Consider the following 21,769-nt stretch of genomic DNA (forward strand, 5'->3'; position numbering starts at 1 on the left):
CTTATGTATCCAATGCCATTTCCGGAAAAGCAATGTTCAGTGACTCAAGCTTTGGGAAAGGAGTTCAAAACTTACGGCAGGTATGAGTGCGTCAAATTGTGTTTTATATAAATATAGTAAGCATAGCAAGAAGATAAATTTATGACACCAAAGGATTTCTGTTAATGATAGTTGGTCAGACAGCGATTGCAAAATCTGAAATTTTAAAAGAGAAATCTCATCACGGCTTACTCATTTCTTTGACAAAATTACTGATAAGTTAGTTTGATGACGATAAATATGAGTGAAAACGCGTTTAGGTCGGAAATTCCAAAATAAGCCTCTTCAAAATCCAAACGAGTGTTTGCTTGTAACGTCGTAGGCATAGCTAAACCCCGCCTTGACTCGGCCGTCATTACATTATATTGACGTCACAGATCACGAGGCAAAACGATTCTGCGAAATATTAACGTGACTGCCATGGATGTCTTATTGTCATGGTTGACCTATACGCGTTACCATGCCAACGAACCCAAGACCCACCCACGAGCAAGCTACTATAAATATATAATTTTACTTTGCGATTTAATAATTCATAGTAATTTTACCGAATAGACGCTTAAATAAAACCTGTTCAGTGATTTGCCTAGAAGTAGTAATACAGAGAGCCAGGATATACTTGTTAAAGCATTATATTTTAAAGCGCAGAATGGCTCGTTCAATTTCGCACGCGCCTACTGTAAGAACAAAAAAGCGCTCGCGATATCAACTTTAACCTTACAAATAAAACTAACATAAACAAGTGACTATTTTATACAGTGACTCGCGCGCATGCGCATTATGGAGGAAAGAAAAAGAGAATGGCATTTATTGAAGCGCCTACTAAGCATTATTTTTACGAAGCCTTGGCTCATCCGTCCAAAAGGCCATTTTACCTGGCAGTTCTAACGACTAGTAACAAATGGTGGAAAATTGTTAGTCCTTAGCCCCATAAAGATTTATATGGTCATTGGAGAAGAAGACTATCATTAATGTAATTTCGTTAGGAGACTAGAAAGTTCAACCACCTTTCTTTATTATGTTGCTTATGATAAAATGATATAGCGAAGACCAACGGAGCTCGAGACGAAAGCACCCCAAGAGACGGCTTGTTGACGTGACGGAGGGAAGATGGCTGCTGAGAGGAAACGTGGTCATCCGCTTGATCATGCTAGCGGCCTGCTTGTACTACACCATCAGCTTCTTGATAGAATATTTCTCGTACCCGACTGTCATGACGGTCCACAAGGACGGTGAAGGACATGCCATATTCCCCACCGTTACTTTCTGCAATGATAACAGGTTGGGACATGTTTTCCGCTAAGACTTGCTACAACCGGTTTTTAACGTAACTAGTGAGAATCAGCCCTAGCATCTGTTAAATCAGTGATAGAAATGTGAAATTCGTTGATCCACCATAAGTATGGAAGTTTATAATCCCTTTAGTTCATTATAAGAATCCTCACATGTTTTATTATTACTTAATTTTGAATACTTTAAAGCAATTTTTTTGTATATTTCTATTATTGGAATATGATTGTTATTATTCTAGATATAAAACCAAAAAACGTTTTTACTCAATAGGGATTTTTAGACTTGCTTGATTTTTTTTCGATGTTTGTTTAATTGGGAACCTAGTGAATGTTTAGTAACGTTTTCTGCCACCAGATGGATAAGGACTACCTCAGCATCGCGCTGTATTGTCAAATAGTCTCTAAATAATGAAATAAATGAATAGTTTCTAATCAGAGGCTAGTAAGAGTCTGCGCGTTTGGAAACATCGTCTTTAAATTAATTCATGTCTCAAAATTACCAATTAAGAGTTGTTACGTATTTATAAGGCCTAAATGTGACTCAGAACACCAATTTTAAATAGTTTTTATAAAATAATTAAAGATATAAATTAGAAATATGCTCTAGATAGATTTTAAATTATTACATATTTAACCAAATGGAACTAGCCGCATCCATTAATTCGTCCAGCCTTAGCATTGTTGAAACAATAACTAGAGATTGAATCAAAAATTTTCCCAGAACAGATTTAAGAACGCATGTCATAGTTGTAACTTTGACAAATAAAAGTAATTATTGTAAATCGTGACAGGATTTCCCCTTAAATGAAGTATAACCTCCAACACTTGACTCTAAAACTTAAGATATTATTTCCGCGAGAAACCACTCACCTTGGGCGGATAAACTACTAGACCTAAAATCCCATTCTTCAAATTGCATCACCACCAGCGCTCCTAGCGATAGAATTCTGATACATTCCCACCCAAATACAAAGAAAAGTTAGCGAACAATTTGAAAAATTATTACCGCCACATGTTAGGGTATAAAATTGAGTCCGATAATAAAATATTTTTTTAATTACTTTATCCATTTTAAAACACAAATGAATTAACTACATTACCATTTTGGGAAAAGGCGAAGTGACGCGTTCTCTCTACACGTTTCAATATACGAGCTTAATCTCTCTTTCAGAATTCGACGTTCGTACGTGTGTGAGCGAGCTTCGGACAACAGCACCTTCGAAAACATGAAATGGAAATTACTAGAGGCGTCTTCGCGTTTTTCGAAGCAATGGTGCAACCGACCGAAAAACTTTAAGGTGTCAAGTTTCCATTTCTATTATTGTAACATCAGTTTTCATTTCCTTTTACTCAAAATTCCAATTATTACGTTCACTAATAAATTTCGGTACAATTTTAAGAAATATAAGTTATTCCCCAATCGTTTTCGCTAATTTTCAAGGTAGGCCATCTTTCATTGGGATATAAAAAACACAAAATCACTTTTTAAAAAAGTTTTTTTTAGACTTTTTGGCTATTTAAATTAGTTAGCCTTTTGATTAGAAATTAATCAACCTTTGAATCAGGAGGCCGGGTTACAATGCGTTGGAAGACGTGGTAGCCAGCCCTACATGCCACGCGAAGCAACAGCTCCCTACACTAACTATTACCGTTAACCTCAACAAGTATTTATGAAAGGGGGAAACCAAAGAACTCGAGAGAACTTTCAAATTAGCCCAACTAAATTAGTAGTCAAATCTCAGTTTTCCGTGACTTAAGCCTGGTTTTCATTTGGCGGTTTTTGGGCGAAAACACCCGGCGTCGACGGAAAATGGACGAAAATTTCCGTCGACGCTGGGCGGAAATTCCGTCGGTTTTCGGTTTTGTGTGGCGATTTTCATTTTTTTTCGCTCAGTTGGGCGATTTCGCTCTTTTTCAACCAATCAAAAACCATTATCCTGCCTCTTGCATCCGGAACTCGACCACGTGGTTTTGTGTGAATTTTGGAACGTGTTTTTTTTCTAGATACCCTTGTTGCCTTCTTTTCCTGTATGTTTCTTTCACCCAAACCGATCTTTCATAACTCATATTTCTTTGAACACGATAGTTCATGTAAAATAACATTAAATTTAAAATGCTTACATGAGCTTTAATCAATAGTTCACTATTATGATCAAATAAATCATCCATTTTTCGGCCTAGGCTTAAATCTCCACTATCAGACGGAAACTGACGAACTCGCTGCCAAAAAGAAACGCTTTATTTCCGCCCTAAAAAACGCCAAGTGACAATGCTAAAACGCCGACAGTGAGCGAAACGTCGAAAACCATATCGCCGACGTCGAACTTTCTGTCGGTGATTTTCCGCTAAGTGAAAACCAGGCTTTAATAACGAAGATTAAAAGAAAAGTTTAAAAATAAATGTTTTCGTTTGAGGGAGCTGATGCTTACGGAGAGCATCTAGCGAAAAGGTTTACGCCAAACTTAGAATTAAACAATAAATAAGGCATGAAGTGTTCAGGATCAAAACCCCATGTTTATCATAACGCTTTAAGTTCGTAGAGTTTGACGTAAAGCAATATCTGTGTCCGAATGTGAAAAGTCAATTTCTGTACGCGTTATTCATGACGGTCGACTTCTACATGCTGCTGTCACCCGAGGAAAAGAATCAATCGGCCCACAACATTACTAAGTTCATCCAAACATGCCTCTTCAATTCTTTCACTTGCTCCTACAAGTAATTACATCTTTTAACGTACGCTTTGAAACCTACCAGAAGTAACTCATCCGAAAAAATCCAAATTGATTCAATTAAATTAAATTTTGATTTGAGATAATTTGTTTTACATTTTTATACATTAAGGGCCAAGTCATGGCATACATAAAGAATAAACAAAATTAAGAGTGATAGGTTTAAATTAGCTTACAAGTAATTTGAAGATCTTAATACATTACGTAATAAGTAAAGTAAAGCTTAGTTATACATGAGCTGCATCTAGAATTTGTTTCTTTTAGTTTTGATTTTTGGTGCCGTGACCGAGGATTTTTTTTTGATTTTTGTGTATATCGTATTAAATTACTTAGCTCCTTCATAGAAAACCGACATTATTTTTTTTCCAGTATAACAATGAGGGATTCCGGAATTTAATTGAAAGTAAACCATTGTAGCAGCTAGGAGCAACAAACACAGCACCCCACACAAGGATAACGCAACCCGTCAAAAGTCGTGGATTTTCTTGTGTACATTTTTCATTGGCTAGATGCTTTAGCGCCTGCTGCCGTCGAAAGGGGAAAATTCGGAAATTGTCTTCCCCCCACCCGTAAAACGTTCAGCGTAAAGGCTCGTGACGCTCGTCCAATGAAATTCGTACACAACCCTTCGTTAGCGTGTTTAAAGGATAGCTGCATTCTCCTTGTGTTTTTTGCTCCTAGGTAGCAGTAACTATAGACAAATTGAGCCTAACCTTCGTCGAGTTGATTTGAAAATTAGCTTAGTGTATTTTAACTACGTTGGGTCCATTGGCCTTGTCACGACACTACATTTTTGGTCATTTTGAGGATAGGTCCGCTATACCCACCAAAAACATTTTGACAAGAAACTTACTTCTCCGCAGTAACTTTTCCATAGTGCCAAATGCGGTTTTCGGAGGGCAGTGTTACAGTACGAATTTCAAAGGAACATTGAAACCGTATGGTTTTGCAAGTGGTAAGTTGCTTTAATTTATTGATTCAAAAAAATTTTACCCTTTAAATTTAATTTTCTTTTTCCCTTCTACCAGGACTCACGCTAATTTTCAACTTGGAAATCGACGAATATTTGTTAACCGACCTGGATAGCGTCTACGGGATGCAGCTCGTAATAAGCCACAATCCCAAACACACCCCCAAAATGGGCTCAACCTTTTTGAGCGTCATACCGGAACGGAGAACCTTCGTCGCCTTGGAACAGGTGTGTCCATCGTGAAAACCTCGGGCTACCCGATGGAAAGTAGAAAAGATCATTCATCTCTTTTAAACGAGGCGCTCAAAATCACCGGGAAATCCCGGCAATGATTGTTATTTTTATTAAAACCTGGATTTATTTAAAAAATTATATCCAAAATTGTGTAGATTTAAATTCCAGTTTCGTTCAAGATTTCGTTATATTTTATCCAATTACAATGTATAAAATTCAACTTCATTCGCGCCCGCAAGGTGGGGGAGGGGGAAGGTAAACGGGTCGTAATATGTCTGCCCTAATTGAAGTATGAAGTTTCACCTGCCGTGGACCCTGCTTGGAATATTTTCGGAAACTTGGGGGGCTCGTAACGAGGTTACAGCAAATTCAGAAGAGCCATAGCAAAGCTCAGGCTTAGGGACCCACGTGGTTGATAATCCGCCTGCTGGTTAGATCAATTCCGTTTCGTCTGGGATAAGCTTTATTTTTCGAATGTTTCAGATCATGGAAGTGCGTCTGAAACCGCCGTACATCGACGAATGTCGCGACTACGGAGCCAGTTCTAAATCGGTAAGAATTCGAAACGGTCGAACATCTTTCTCGAGAGGCCTTTAAATTTCATTGTTACCCAGGAATGCGAGTACGAATGCTGGAATAAGCAGACCAACGAAAGGTGCGGATGCAGCGAACCCTTAGTGCAGCCCGGCAGTTCTTCAAATTGCGATTTCTTCAATACTACGCAAAGTGAGACGATTTTTTTCTTAGTTTGTAACATGGTAGGAAATTATATATTATACATTCGGAATGCATAAGGTTCCATCGGCAACGTGCCGCGAACGCGTCTGGAGAAATTATTTTTCCCGCAATTTCGACAACTTTTTATTTAATATTTAATTTGAAATATTCGACGTCGAGTCTAGGTTGGTTCCGTTTCCAGTTTTGTTAAGGACATTTTCAATTACAACCACAAAAAAGCCATAACTCTATCACAAAAGTGTGTCAGCCTTAACTTTGTGCCTTTGGCCATATTCACCGAAAGCTAGTATCAGAATCTACAACAAAGCCAACGAGGTGGCTAGCATTGTAGGCGTTCTCTTTGGTCTATGGGTAATTGGTTTTGGCGCGATTTTCTCTCTCCTCTTTAGTCGCGCACAGATGTATGTTGGAAAATGTCACACTCGATGGCGCTAGAGTGGCCAGCTCTCAGTGGAAAATAAACGATCTGACACACTTTTGGGTCTTATGTCGCTTTTGCTTATAGCGTTTTTCATATGACTGTACTCGAGCGCTCGAGCCCAACTTTTCAAGTCTCCTTTTCGTGCTCAGATCTGCCCCGAAAATAACTATATTGAGACGATTTTTGCGTTGCTCCAAATCCTCCCTCACGCTACTAATCCTAAATCACGCTCCCAATCCTCCCTCGCGCTCCCAATCCTAACTGACGCTCCCAATCCTAACTCACGCTCCCAATCCTAACTCACGCTCCCAATCCTAACTCACGCTCCTAATCCTCCCTCACGCTCCCAATCCTCCCTCACGCTCCCAAGAGTAAGCTCCACCGTCCTAGCAAAAATCCAGTCAGCCAGTCATCTCATTGGTTCTCTAAAACTAAGGCTCCCGCGGATCGTCTCGACATAGTTATTCTCCCTAGTGTCCCTAACTATTCTTAAATCAATAAATCATTAATATTGTAAATCTAACCATATGTATTAAAATATAAAAAAATATAGAAATAGACGACTGTTGCATAGTAAGGTTTAATATGCAATAGTGGTCGTTTTTTTTTAATTTCTCTATATTCATTAAATGATTCTTACAATTTAATTTCTACAGGATGTTGTTTGTTCGAGGCGCGAGAGCACTACGTTCAGAAAATGTACAAATGTAACTGTCCTCATTCCTGCAAGTAAGCTTCAACCAATAAAATATTTTGGTTTTGTCATAAGTAACATAATACCATCATTATATTGTAATACCAATAAGAATTATAAAAAACTATCACCGAATTGATTTTCAAAGTAATTGCGCAATCAAGGTTTAGTTCTCAGCACAGTGCCCTCTAGTGTCTAAATATGCCCTAGGCGAAATATATTACATCCAAGGGCTATAACACGCTACTCATTTCATTTGCGATTCCAATTTGGACAGCCTTGCCAGATGATTATCGTACGCGTCGATATTTTCTAGCTAATTTTTGGAACGTTTGATATTTTCACTGGCGTAGTATATAGTACGCATTTTTCGATTATTCAGTTTGCGCGTACGATATTGTACGATGATATTTTAATTTGCATAAAAACAGTGGAAAACTGTTCAATCGGTGGAACTTCAAGAATTATTAAGAAAATAATTTAATAAGTTTAACCTTAGTATTTCACACATAATTAAAATTTATCGCCAGTTTTTAGGCGTACGATAATTCATTTCTGAAATCGATAATTTGAGTTTCAGAAACTGGCAACGCTGAAGTCGGAACTAGGTGACAAGAGTCAGTGTCAAAATAAAGTTCAGTAAAAGCGTTTTCCATTTGATTGCTCTCAAGCACTCTAGATCACTATGATCAACATTTTATGTTCCATTTGCGTGCTCGGATCTGCTCCGATCAAGTGCTCTTGGGTACTCCGAGATTGCCCAAAACCCCTCTGCCGATTTCGAATGATCAACGGATCGAAATTGGAGAAATTGTTTGCGTGTTCCTTTTAGATTTTTCTGGCAAAAAGGCAGACCGAGGCTTGAAAATTCAAATTACTAGCAGACGAAAAACAACAAAGCGCGTGAATATGTTCATAGAATGATCCATTTGCGGTTTTACTATAGTCGATTGGGGCGAGATCTATTATGTCAGAGCGACTCTCGAGCAATCAAATGGAAAACGCTAATAGACAACGTACATATAGCTATTATTTCTTCTTGTCTCTCGTTCTACGTCCTAGTTTCTGTAGCATTTGAAATAAACCTTACTTTATCATAATTCAATCATACTTTTAGGCTAGGCTTACCCAATAGATTGACGCTGTCACGTTGACTTGAAATAGTCTTTTAATATGCTATTTTATACTGGTAGGTCGATTCACTACACTGTTTTCCATTCGAACGCATTGACAGAGGTACATTATTTATTCTAGCTGACAGTGCCGAACCTAGTTTTGCGCCTTCGACCCTGTAATATTTGGCGATTTTTATGTTTAGTAAATTAACGCGAACTATAGTTGTAGTGATAATTTTATAGTTAGTTAGTCAAGACGGGGGCATAGTTTAGTGGCAGCTGATAGATTTTTTAAATCCTTTTGGTATTGTTGATATTGGACTCATTCTGTTCACGGATCACGAATGTATTTGTTTATACCAAAGATAATATAGACCTCATACCCTAGATACGAAATCACGGTTTTGCAAGTGGTAAATAGCGTTTACCCACTTCCTGCAGGAACTCAGAAAAAAATTAGCTCTAAAGTTACCATGGTAACCAACTATACATAGCGCCCTACCACAAATTATTCCATAAAGGTAACTTCTTTAATGAAATCCTGTTCACGGGATATGACGAAACTTACGTCATTTTCAACAGCGCGTCATCAACGATTGCCGTGTTAGGACAATACAGCGACCGACGGAGGCCGATTTTTCAGAGGTCACGTGCCGGAAGTGTGTTATCGCTTCTTTACAAACCCATCGATAGGTAAGCTCTCTGAATTTGAATTTACATTATCTTGGTTTATGACTATGTCGAGTCGATCCGCGGGCACCATGGGCTAGTTTCCCCAGGAACCAGAAGGGAGTGAAGAAACGTCACCAGCGTGCGCTACCATCGCGTCACTGTTAGGGATCCAAAGTGATCCCGGACCGTTTAGATTTTCAGGGCAAAGAATCTTGCTCTTCAATCGTGCAGCATAGCCATACTCCCGCAGTATAAAAAAAGACATTCTTGCATGAATATTTGAACCACACATTTTTTAAAGTTACATTTTGGCACCCCTATGTCCTGTGCACCGTTGCAACTTCGAACCATCCTAGTTTCGGCATTACTAGCTAAAATTATCGTATTGACATATTAGAAATCGTAATTATTTCGTAGTAATAAAGGTTTTCCCATTTCAGCCAACTATTTACAACGATAAAGGAATCGGGTCGTGAGTATGCTTATGACTGGGTAATAGTAAACCAAAAACTAATGGACTCGAATCATGAGCAAATAAATTTTTTTTTCAAAATGCCATCGTCCGCCAGTGCTCCTGCTGAGATAACCGCCAAGCATTTCTACCCGAATTCAAAGCACGTGCGTAAAATCGTTAGATGACGAGCTACAGATTATTATAGCGTATTATACATGTATTGCTTACGTGTTTAATATTTGGGTGGAAATCTTTGCTCCTAGCGGCGCTGTAAAGAACCCAGAATTCGGGTCCAGAAGTTCATTTGTCGGTGGATAATATTTGCTGAATGAAGGAGCAAGTTAAAAATCGTCAGCGATTTTAATAATTGTTGTTGCAGGTTGCACTTGTACCTGAAAACGTCGGATGTAACAAACTACATTTCGCAACCAAAATACATGGTTTTAAATTATTAAAAAAATCTTATATTAATTTAAAGATTTTAAATAATTAACAAATTATTGTTTTCCCTGCATATTAGGTAGCGGATGTCTTTAGCAATTTGGGAGGACAATTAGGTACGTACCAAGTGCCTCCAATCCCACGCATGCTCAAAAAAATAAGTTCCTACCGTTGAATTGGGAATAGTAGTATAGTACCGAGTCGGCGCACTGAGCCGTCAACTCTATCTAAGTTATTTTCATAGGATATAGTTCCGCCGCTAACAGCGGATAGCGCCACCGACAAATGAAAGAGTTCTCATTTTTGGAAAATTTGTTTCGCGGAAGGCAGATGGAAACTGAAATTCTAGCAGTTTTATTCCCAATTCAATGGTTTCTAACCACTAAAAAAAATCAAATCAGCCCGGTATCTGATTGGTTCTCTAAATATGACGTATTCCGAGGCGATTTAAGCACCCCCCTGTGGCGTATTTCCTTCCCCCTTATTGTCGCGACCTAGTATTGTTATTAAAGTAGAAATAAATACATTCTTAGTATAAAATAGATTGTTTATAAGTATGACAAACGAGAAACTCGTCACACTTTAATATCTTCGTTGGTAGAATCATTGCCAGTTTGGTTAGAAGGTAATACACAGGAACCGATACGTTTGAAGGTCTGAAATAAGAAATGACTACTTACAGAAACGAATGCAATGTTAGTTATAGCCTATTTTGCCTTATTTTGGCTTTTGAAAGCCTTTCAATTGTCATTAGACCTTGTCTACTATTTAAAGAAAGATTTGAATCCTTACTTGGCAGTTCCAAAATCTAGTAACGATTCGTGGAGAGTTGTCAATCCTTAGCCTAGTTATGATTTATGTTGTCATTGGCGAAACAGAACATTATTTAAAAGGTCCATTGAGAGAATAGAACAAGTCACACTTATGACAATTACGTTAACTACGTGCCTATTAATAATCAACCAAGATAGCGGTGTTGCTGGTCGTGGTTTGTTCAAAATGGCGGCGCACGTACTTTATCACGTAATGAAACTAAAAAGGGGTCAGTCAGAATCTTCCAACCGGTCATCACTTCATAAGGTACTATCGAGTGTAGATAGAATTTGGCCCACCCAGATTTGAGGACGTATAGGTTATACAGGATGTCCACTAAAAAGCCTAAAATGATAAATAACTGAAAAACTTTTTTTTTAATAAATTTCCAATTTCTGTAGAACATTCTCATGCAGAGGGACGTTTGCTAGTGTAAAATTGATTGACCTTGAACCATATCTTGAAGGTCATTGAAAACCTTTCTCGAGAACCATTGGGTTTACGGATTTGGTTCCAATTAGAAAGTTGTTGCTCGCCATATTATTAGTTCAAATAACTTTGATTTGACCACATTTGACCAATCAAAAACCGAGAAATTCAAGGTTCATAAATTCAGTGTTTGTTAATAATATAATCTGACTAGTTTTAATATGACTAAATCAAATAAATACTGAATAGTTTAAAATGTTTCAATCATGCCACACTGTTAAAAAAATTCGTTCAGAAGACGTTCAACTTAGAACAGTCTGTTCAAAAATGAAAGATAGCGTTCTAAAGGTATGTAACAGAGAACGGTGTGTTCAAGATATTTTATTTCGTTCAAATAAGAACGAATGCTCTTTCGCTTGTAAACCACAGAAAAGAATAGATTCGTTCCAATAGCTAGGAGATCGTTCCCCTTAGAACAGGTTTTACACACAATCCTATTTCTTTGTATTGATTTAGTGTACATGTACTAACATAAGCGTGACACTTTCAACGTATGACCAAAAATTTCAAATACGTGTGACACTATTTTGCAGAAAACTTCGTATGGTCAAAAGTAACAAATAAATATAACATCCATAAAGTAATAAATGAGTGGTTTAGAGTGCGCTTTGTTATTGGTAGTTTTTTTCGTACATTATTATGTTGTTTTAAGTTAGTATACTGGTTGATTAAACTATTACTCGTAGTAATTTATTTACAGGGTGAGTTAGAACGTGTTGTAATGAAGTTGTTTTTGTAGTTGTATGTACTGTGTGTTTTTGAAATTTACCGAAGATTCAATTTCATTGTTGGAGCATAGCTCCTTCATTAGCGACTCAAATGGCGTTAGGTCTGTAACGCTGTTTCTCAGAAACTACCCCACTTATTGAAAAGAAACTTCACACAAATAACGATATAAATAACCTCCGTGTCCTAACGAAGTGGAAAACGAAAAAGGGTTGTGATAGGTCCGAATTTATAGGACACGCACCGTTTTTTTTAAGTATATTTTTATTTGATTGGCATGGTAGACGAAATTCGTTCGGAAATGTAATTGCCCAAGTTCCAGAATTAAAATTTACAGAAAATATTTCGTAATATACTGCAATTTGGTTTGACATTTTCAGCATAGAAATAAACTCTAAAATCGTTTGTTACCAGTTCTCGGCCTCTCGCCTGAGAATATAAGGTAATATCTTTTGAGCTATGGAAAGGTTTTATGTATTTTACGCATATTACTTTCGTGGTAGATGTTTTAAGCTTAATAAGATGGTTGTAGTTGAGGTTGGAACTAAATTCAAATAATCTAGTTTAAGGGCTGGTTTTCCTTTTCAGTGGGCTATGGGTTAGGTTAGGTCACTCTTATTAATTTAGCATGTTGAACCGCCGGCCGGAGACATGAGCTATAATTTTGAAAGCAACAACTTTATGTACTCTTTTGTATTGGATAACGATAAAGCATTCCAAGTCGAACGAGAAAATGATCCACGGCAAACGAGAAAACGTTCTAATTTGATCAAAGAAGGTTTGTTTCAATATCTCGGCTTCTGATTAGTAAAATTTGGTCAATACCAAGTTGTGTGAGCGAAGAATATGACGCGCAACAACTTTCTAATTGGAACCAAATTCGTAAACGCAAACGTTCTCGAGATAGTTTTTGAATGACCTTGAAGACATGGTTCAAGGTCATTCAATTTTACACTAGTTAATGTCCCCCTGCACGAATGTTCCATAGAAATTAGAAATTTTTCAAACTAAACGTTATTCAGTTATTTATAATTTTTCGTTTTTTAGTGGACACCCTGTATCAAAAGAAAATTGCGCTTAGCTTACGTTGGTTTACATTGACAGCTAAATTGCCATTTTGGGGCATTTATATTTATTTGGCTAGTTAAACGCGAGTATTTTTCACCGACAAAAAAGGTAACTGAACAGTAGGGCTGTGCTGAGGTCGAGTGCTCGAACTTGACCTCGAATAAGTAATTGGAGAATACTCGTCGATTACCGAGTACCAAAAAAATTGCATATTCGGGTACCCGATTACTCGAATAAGCTCTTCTCTAAACTCATCGAGTATTTGTTTTTTTTTTCTATCCTCGTTGCTTCAAAGTTCGAAGAGGGGTTTTTACAACTTTTGGGAGGGCAATTAAATTTCATTTAAAATAAAGGAATATTGTTCAGCATTAAAAGCTACTTTATAGATCGTTTTAAATTTAATTTCACAATTACTTGAAAAAAATCAGCTCCCAATCAAGTACTCGATAACACGACTTGTTAAAAATAATACTCGAGGTTTTTTTTAGTTATTCGACTCGAATAAGAAAAATTTTCCCCTTAATCAAGTACTCGGTTACTCTACTCAACTTCAATATTACTCGACTGGAGTACTCGATAAAAAAAATGATACTCGATAACCGACTCGATTGCCTAATACCACTAATCGTACACCCCTACCGAACAGGTTAATGTTAATCCCTGATGCGGTGTTAACATGGCCATTTGGACAAGAAATTTTTGTACGTTGTAAAATGGATGTTGCCTGCCTTTAGTTTAATGAACAGAGATCAACTGAAATTTTGTCAAATTGATTGAATGTTTTGTCGTAATGGCTTAGGTTTATGGATGGGGCTATCACTGGCTGAACTGGTGGGCCGACTCTATCATCACCTGGTTAGAAAACTCTTCAGCCAGAAAGATCAAGTTGAGAAAATGAAACGGAATAAACGTTTCCCAAAAAATGTTATTTTGCGCGAACGTCTCAATTGGAATTCAACTTTCCTTGATGCATCTAAATAATTGTGCACCGTAGTTTTTATGAAATAAAACCATTTCTCTTAAATTGGACAGCTGTTTTCATTGCTTTGTGCTGCTAAAGCCGAATATGGGGATAGTGGTGGTTCTTTACCAATATCCCCCTAATTGGCGACTTTTAATATTCATTTTGCGCGTGAAAATACCTCTACATGTTATGGTCAAAAAAGCACGCAAAGAAGGCTGTGTGCCCAAGACATGTACCTGTAGTGTCGCGTGCTAAAACGTCATTTCAAAATCCGTCAATTGGCTTTCCGTTGCTACGCAACGAGTTTTTAAATTTTAAAGGATTAGGCTTAGCTTAATCTCTTTTCGGTTTAGGTAGTCGCATTCCAGATTTTATACACGGTATTGACTAGGATAAATTAACGCATACGCATGTACTCCCATTTCGTAGAAATTGCCATCGTGTGCTAATGGTGCTCTATCGGGAAAGATAGGCGTACCAAGGTCTGCGTATGCGCGAAAGACGGGGCACACGTTTTTTTTCGATTTAACTACTTTCAAATTGGACTCGAAAATTAGTTCCAAAAATAAACGGCAGGTGTCCCTCCTTTCTTGCATTTTCTCGCCGCCGAGTTTCGTGTCTTTATTTAATTCTCGTACACCTATTGGTACGAGAATCTCGTAAGTTTTTTAATTATTTTATATTTGTTTAGGGTTTAGCTTTACTGTCCATTTTCATTATGGACTTCTCCACATTTTCGCGCGTTTTACCTTTCGAAGTGATCAGGGAATTGAACCTTACACCCACAGACTTTCGGAATCAACCTATTTAGGATATTGTTTATAACAACTCCAAAAACAAGACAACAATCTGGAATTATAATTTCAATTACAATAATTGACAGAACCTCTATAAAATTGAATTATTATAATTGCCACTTTTCAACCAGTCTTTCAGAGGAAAAACCACCCTTTAATTAAATTGTAATAATTTTCCTTGCCTTTATGGACATGTGTCAGAATTTATAGCCCGATGTACCGCTAATATTACAACCACACCACTGGAGGTCTATCATCATAATGTCCTACGTCAACGCCCAAAGCCCGGACAGGTGACAGAATAGCCAAGGCAGCAAGATAACCCTACCGCTGGCGGTCTCACTCAACCCAGCAGAAGGTGCAACAATGGGACGACCAACCCCTCACTTCGCACACATCAGTGGGAATAAGCTAGGAGCAACAAACACAACACTCCACACAAGGAGAACGCAACCCGTCAAAGTCGTGGATTTTCTTGTGTACATTTTTCATTGGCTAGACGCTTTAGCGCCTGCTGCCGTCGGAAGGGGAAAATTCGGAAATTGTAAAACGTTCAGCGTAAAGGCTCGTGATGCTCATCCAATGAAATTCGTACACAACCCTTCGTTAGCGTGTTTAAAGGCTAGCTGCGTTCTCCTTGTGTTTGTTGCTCCTAGGAATAAGAGCGGATGCTATAGCAGCTCCATCCGACACCCTACCTACGTAGGTAGAGCCATACCCTTCGGAAAGAGCTCCTAAAGGGGAACGACGGTCACACAGCGGTCCACGTAACCCGGCACAGCTGGGTGTTTCCCAAAACAGAAAAACTGCGCCTCATTCGGAGACCCGCCACCCCACAGCAGGCTACCCAATCCTCCGAGGCGACCAGTTTGTCTGGACCCTCTGCGTTAGCCTGAGCCAAAGCTCAGTTTCCAGCCCATATGTGTCCGAAGTCGGAGGTGGAGATAGAACCATTTGATCAGAGCTAACATCTCCCAGTGCACCACCGCCCTTATGGGTGACAAGAGCCGGACCCCGACTCCCCGGTAAAGCAAACTCCATCCCTTTAAGAGCCTGCGCTTATGGACAACGATTTTAAACTGGCTTTTCCATTAGCAAACTTTAACCGTGGAGAAATGAGCTTCTAGACCGGAATAGGGCTTTCCATAAAATCGCAACGACTGCCCAACTGGTTCTAGCGATAGGGCAGTCAAGACTATGGATGAATTCATTAGCTAGTTTTAGTGGGAGAGCTGGGGAAGCCTTGTAGAAGTGGGGATAAAACCGTAAAGAAGGAGGCCACGTTTTTACTTGGAAATTGCTATTTAGATTTCAGGGCAGCGTCGCTTGTAACGCCATGGCGTTCCGTATTGGAAAAGCTAAAAAAGGAAGTTTACGCAACACGCAAGCGTAAAGCTCCCATTATTAATATTAGCTATTTTGTTTTCCTCATTCTACGAAGATCAACGGCCTTCACGTTAAATAGGACGGTTGTCACTGTTTAATACAGAGATCGCGTGTTTATCAGAGGCGCCATTAAATACTAACATTTTCAATGGAAGCGGTTATTTGAAGGCCCGTTTCTAATGGCGAAGATCACGACATTAAGAGTGACAACAATTTACAAGGAAATGTGTGAAAGGGGGGAGGGGAACTAAATTAAGTATTCATTCTCGAAATCAATAACTGAAAACAAACTGAAAAATGTTGATTTGTAAAAACCTCCTTTTTGGCGGATACGAAACTATGCATTGACGATCTGAGCTAATTTATCGATAAAGTACAATTAAGTGGGTCTTCTCTTTGGCGTGACATACGAAATAGAAGTATCCGTTGAGGAGGTATAGACAAGTATTTCTCTAAAGGTCAACTGTCAACTACAAGCGTGGTCAACGGGAGATGCCTCAAAAACCGCGTTCACACTAGACACTTTGGAAACGTTTTAAAACGGTTGGGAAATTTCAAATTTGATAATTTTTGTGTCAAATGTATTTATCGTATGGCTATTAATACAGCTGACACTGAAATGTTAAATTTGATTTTTTGAAAACTTTTTAAAACGTTTCCAATGTGTTTACCGTGAACGCGATTCTACTGTGTACGCTGAGTATCCAGATGGTTACAATTAGATATTCTTAGACAAATCTTTAGCAAGGATCACCAACAGAACTTGGGGTATTTATTTGCGGGTAATTAAGAGATAAGATAATTGTACATTTTTAATGAAATTCTTTCTTCTTTCTATAATTTGCTCAAAAATTTAAAATTATTTATTTTTATAGAAAGGAATAATTCTTTATCTAGTGCTTAAAATATTTCTCGTGAATTATGACCGGTCATTAATTTTCAAATAACGTTTTCGCAAACCATGTATTTATAAACGTTTTTCTATCTGAAATGTATACGATAAATCGCCCTAAAACAATCATTGTACTTTAGTACTCGAATGTAATTTAAGATTTATAGTGTAGGAGATAGTAATTCAAAACACCCAAAAAACGGGGAATTCATAGATGGTGCGAGAGACCGATGGACGAGAATAATTTTTTCAATCCATCACCGGAAGATTTCAATAGGACAAAAGGTGTATTCCCCCTTATTTGCCAATTATCACTTACGAAAATAACTTGATCCGATGTCCAAATTTAGATCTAAACAACATATTCAGTTTGAATCAAATTCTGTTTTGGATCAAATAATTTGATCAAATCAGAATAAACTTGAATTTCATAGATGGCAAATGTAATATAACACATTTTGTATCGTTATTTTTAAATGTAGAATTTGCATCTGTCCAAATTTGGATATAATTTAAAAATTAAATTTTATCCACCATTGTCGTAAGCGATATTCACTATTAGAAACGTTTTCATCGCATTGTACCTTTAAAATATTGCAAGGTCGAGTCAGCTTTGCATTTTCGTTCATACGCACCACTAACAGTTGCGAAACTTCTCACGTGAAATGCAATATAACGTTTAGTATTTATCAGGTGTATCAAGGGTTCCAATATTGGAAATTTTCTTGTTAGTGATTCCATTAATAAAGTTAAGTACCGTTCTGACTATGCAATTTTATTGGTGCCAATTTATTTGTTATTAATTGGTCACCCTACGCTGTTAACACTTGGTGAAAGCTCGGAGCTACTCCTTCTACGTTGAGTTTGCATACACTCAACAAAATATAAAAATTAATTAGTTCATATTGCGGCTAAAGGAGCGGTGTTTAAAAAATAAGTAGAAAATAATCTTATCATCTCAAGTATTAAATATTCCCATTAATTTTATTTTAAGTGTGTATTTACGTTGAAAGTGTGTGTTTGTTTCCTTCCTTGACATACCATTATTTTTATATCCGTTGGTTTACGTATCGTTGACATTTATAATTAGCTCCTCTTTAATTGGGAAACTTAAGATGGCGTATAAATTTCCCGAAATGAGGTCTAATATGTATTAATGTTAAATGATAGTTGAACCGCTTCTAATATTCTGACCCTATTGATATTTGGTATTCCTAAAATCCTCCCCCGAAAAACGCCAAACTGGTGCCAGATAAATAAAGAGAAAGTCGAAGAAAGCAACTTGCACCACATAAATCAAAGCCAGAGCGCCAGAAACCTGATCACGAAAGGGAGAAGCCCCTTGGTGGAAACTTTACCATTTCTACAGCTTTACCTTTTATAAGCCCAGACTCATGAGGCCGAGGAAAGCCTCCAGCTCGCCGTCCAAAGACAAGAGAGGAAAGATATACTACGTGGCCCATTAGAAAGTCTTTGCTGACCCAAACGGACTGAGATCATCCCCAGTGAATCAGAAACGTGGTTAAACATTTCCACCATCTACAAATAGAAGGATAACAAAACCACGAGACAGAGGAAAAATTAAGGAGAAGATCTAAAATTCCGCTTCAGTTTCTGGCTGAAGAAATGTAAAAGAGATACTGGGTAACCGAAGAGAAGCGAAAGACCCAACATAGAGATATCCTGTTAAAGCGCAAAGAGTCCCCATCAAAGAAACCCACCAGACAAGTGGTCAGGTGGAAACCTAGTTAGTGATGCTAAAAGATGCATTTTGAACATCCCCCAAAATCTTCAGATAAATAACGTGTCTGTGTTTTGAAGAATTTTTATCACGCTCAACTCGTCAAAAGTGCCTTAATCCTGGTTCCATCCCTTCGTTACGGAATCAGAGTCGTATAGGGTCACTTCTAGCATCGTTGTATCCGGGAAGAATCCCAACAACGCCAGAAATCAAACCGTAAAGTAGAAAACGTTTCCTATTTAAGCCTCCCTCTCCTGGATCAAAACTTACCGTAGTCAAAATACCCGAAATTAATATTGACTCTCCCCTATTGATTGTTAAAGGTTGCCCTTATGTTGAGAACCCCCAAAAGAAGAGAAACATAAACGTTATATTTTATATTTAGCCAGTGGCGTCGCCAGGGTTTCAATTTTGGGGGGGGGGCATTCTGGGCTAACGTAGTTATAATATCAAAATCCTTTATTCCTTAAATAATTATATGCGGTGACCGGTGGCGATAAACCTCTTCAACTACTTACGAATTTTATGTGAAATGATTTAAATGAAAAACAATTTTATTTTTTTATTAAAATATACATTTTGTACATCAATTAGTTTAAATTATATTTAGATGTTTGTACTTCGTCCATCGTCAATAGAATTTTTTTATTTGTAAACATATTTAATGAGAGTGAGAAATTTGTGAGTGGAGGAATTTAACCCGTCTAGAGTGCTCGGATGCGAATTCGTCAATTACGCAGTCGATGCAAATATTACAAGATTCCTCTTTTTCGATTGTTTGAGAGCTAAAGATGAAAGTCGAACTTGACCCATAGTGTTTCTTAAGTAACTTTTAAAGTAGTAGTGTAAAAGTGAGAGTTTAGAGCCACGGGTGAAAATTTCCATAGGGTTATAACGGGGTGCCAATATTTTCTATAGGGTTAGCGCGGGGTGCCGGTATCTCCCTCGAAACCGCATCGGCTCGATGTGGCCAGATTTGCCGGCATCGAGAATACGAGAGAGACCGATGAAAACGTGAAGTGAGAATCGAAGCCGGTCAGAGTCTTGTTGACGGGGTGTAATATCGTTCGAGGAGGAAGCTGAGTTTCGTGACGAGGTAGGGGAGAGAGACCCGGAAGAGAGTGAGGTATCGGATTTCAACCGCGCCAGAAAGGAGCGGCTTGTTTATACGCGCGTTTCCTCGGTACGGGGTGGGAGTTTACGCGGGGATTAACGAAATACCCAATAGGGTATGGCATGGGGTATAATTCATGAACAAAGTACGGGTCAGCATCGAGAATACGAGAGCGTCCGTCGAAAACGTGAAGGGACCATCGGAACCAGCCGGAGATTTATTGACGGGGCGTAATAAGGAAGCGGAATAGAGGTCCGCGATAAAACGAGGTCAAGCTTTTCATCCGCGCCAGAAAGAAGCGGTTTGTTTATACACGTGTTTAGTCGGTACGGGGCATAAATCTACGGTGAGGGTAGCGATATTACGACGATTGTATATTTGCGGGGATTTGAACGGAGAGCAACGTCTAAGGTTAACCAGGTGGAAAGAAGCCGATTGTTTTCCAGCGTGTTTAGTCTGCAAATAGAATTCTTACAGATGCGAAACGTCAATTGAAATGAACGGAGAGTAACGTAGATGTTGATACGCCAAGGATTGAAATTACTCTTTTTGTAAAGTATATGAAACCAAGTAAAAAGCGCACGGATGAGTACTATATAAAGGGACTCAGTTTCCTTAAAATTACATCCCGAATTTGGAATCTTGTCTTTCACGTTTTAGAAGCGGCGCTCACCAGTCATACGAGGAGTAACCCAAAATGTGAGTTTTATCACGTATTAATTATTCGCGAATCATTTTTAATTTGTATTGTCAATTCTAGGTCGGAGAATAACTCTCGCATTCTCGAAGTCAACTTTCTGAGAGCCAACAACGAATATGTTCTCAAAGAATTGGCATTCTTGGTGGTTGAAACTGGAGAGAGTGGGGTGTACGCCTTTAAGCCGCCTTTTCCGTATCACGAGCTAAACGTGAAAGACAAAAGACTTTGTTCGTGGATCTCGACGAATATTTGCGGGATGCAGTGGGACGAGGGTGAATACGAAATAAACGAATTGGATGGAATCATCACCTACATCACATCTAAAGCGTCAACCTTCTTCACGAAAGGTCTGGAGAAAACATCGTTCCTCTCGAATCGTTTCGTTAAGAAGATCATTAACGTTGAGGACATTGGATGCCCAAAATTTAAAAATTTTGCAGATTTGGGTCCAAGGGTCTGCAAATACCATTTTCAAAATTTCAATTGTGCATTATTTAAAGCGCATCAGATAAATTTATGGAAAAAATATAAATAAAATATTTTGGTCTTAACCAAATCTGACTTTTTTTCTTTTTACCTCTCTCATATACATTTACTTGAATCAAACATTGGGAAGTGGAATGGTTAAATAGAAACATTTTTACTTACAACCGTCTAATAGGTCTACCGTTGGAAATCAGAATTAGTCTTATTACCAAGAATTTATTTATACTAAATATAGATAAATACAATCTTTATTTATACCCCACTGTATAAATACGTTCTTATGTATACCTTATAGTATAAATACGTTCTTATGTATACCTTATAGTATAAATACGTTCTTATGTATACCTTATAGTATAAATACGTTCTTATGTATACCTTATAGTATAAATACGTTCTTATGTATACCCTATAGTATAAATACGTTCTTATGTATACCTTATAGTATAAATACGTTATTTATTCTTTGTGACATAAATAAAGCGTAATTTATATCTTATGGCGTAAATACATTCTTGTTATTACGAAAGGTTGTAAACTATAAGCTCTATTTATTACTTGTGGTGGAGACGACTTCCAGAAGAAATTTCAATTCTGGCTGGGATATATAAGTCCATCTCCCGAAAATCAAAATCATATTCATTTCAGAATGGCAACTAACAATACCGTCTTAGAAAAAAAAGTTACCGTCGCGGTCTTAAGATATAAGGCTGCGCTGGGACACATTCCCGGCCGCCCCGAATTACCAGTCTTCAATTTTCGAACTTTCGAAGTCATTATCCGGAAGCAACATC

General features: G+C 37.9%; 1 protein-coding gene and 1 long non-coding RNA gene across 3 annotated transcripts in view; one reads left to right on the top strand and one right to left on the bottom strand.

The window, feature by feature from the left end:
* The window catches only part of LOC149925374 (mite group 2 allergen Gly d 2.02-like), a 124,966-nt gene that overhangs the window by 8,988 nt on the left and 94,209 nt on the right, over positions 1 to 21,769 (bottom strand). The gene's annotated exons all lie outside the window — the stretch shown is intronic.
* LOC149925375 (uncharacterized) lies at positions 9,326 to 13,792 on the top strand. The gene is made up of 4 exons (XR_016476910.1): positions 9,326 to 9,376; positions 9,738 to 9,798; positions 9,879 to 9,915; positions 13,695 to 13,792. It is a non-coding gene; the product is annotated as an uncharacterized LOC149925375 (long non-coding RNA).

Source organism: Leiobunum rupestre, chromosome 10, assembly GCF_980474605.1.
Source record: "Leiobunum rupestre chromosome 10, qqLeiRupe1.1.hap1, whole genome shotgun sequence".
NCBI lineage: Eukaryota > Metazoa > Arthropoda > Arachnida > Opiliones > Sclerosomatidae > Leiobunum > Leiobunum rupestre.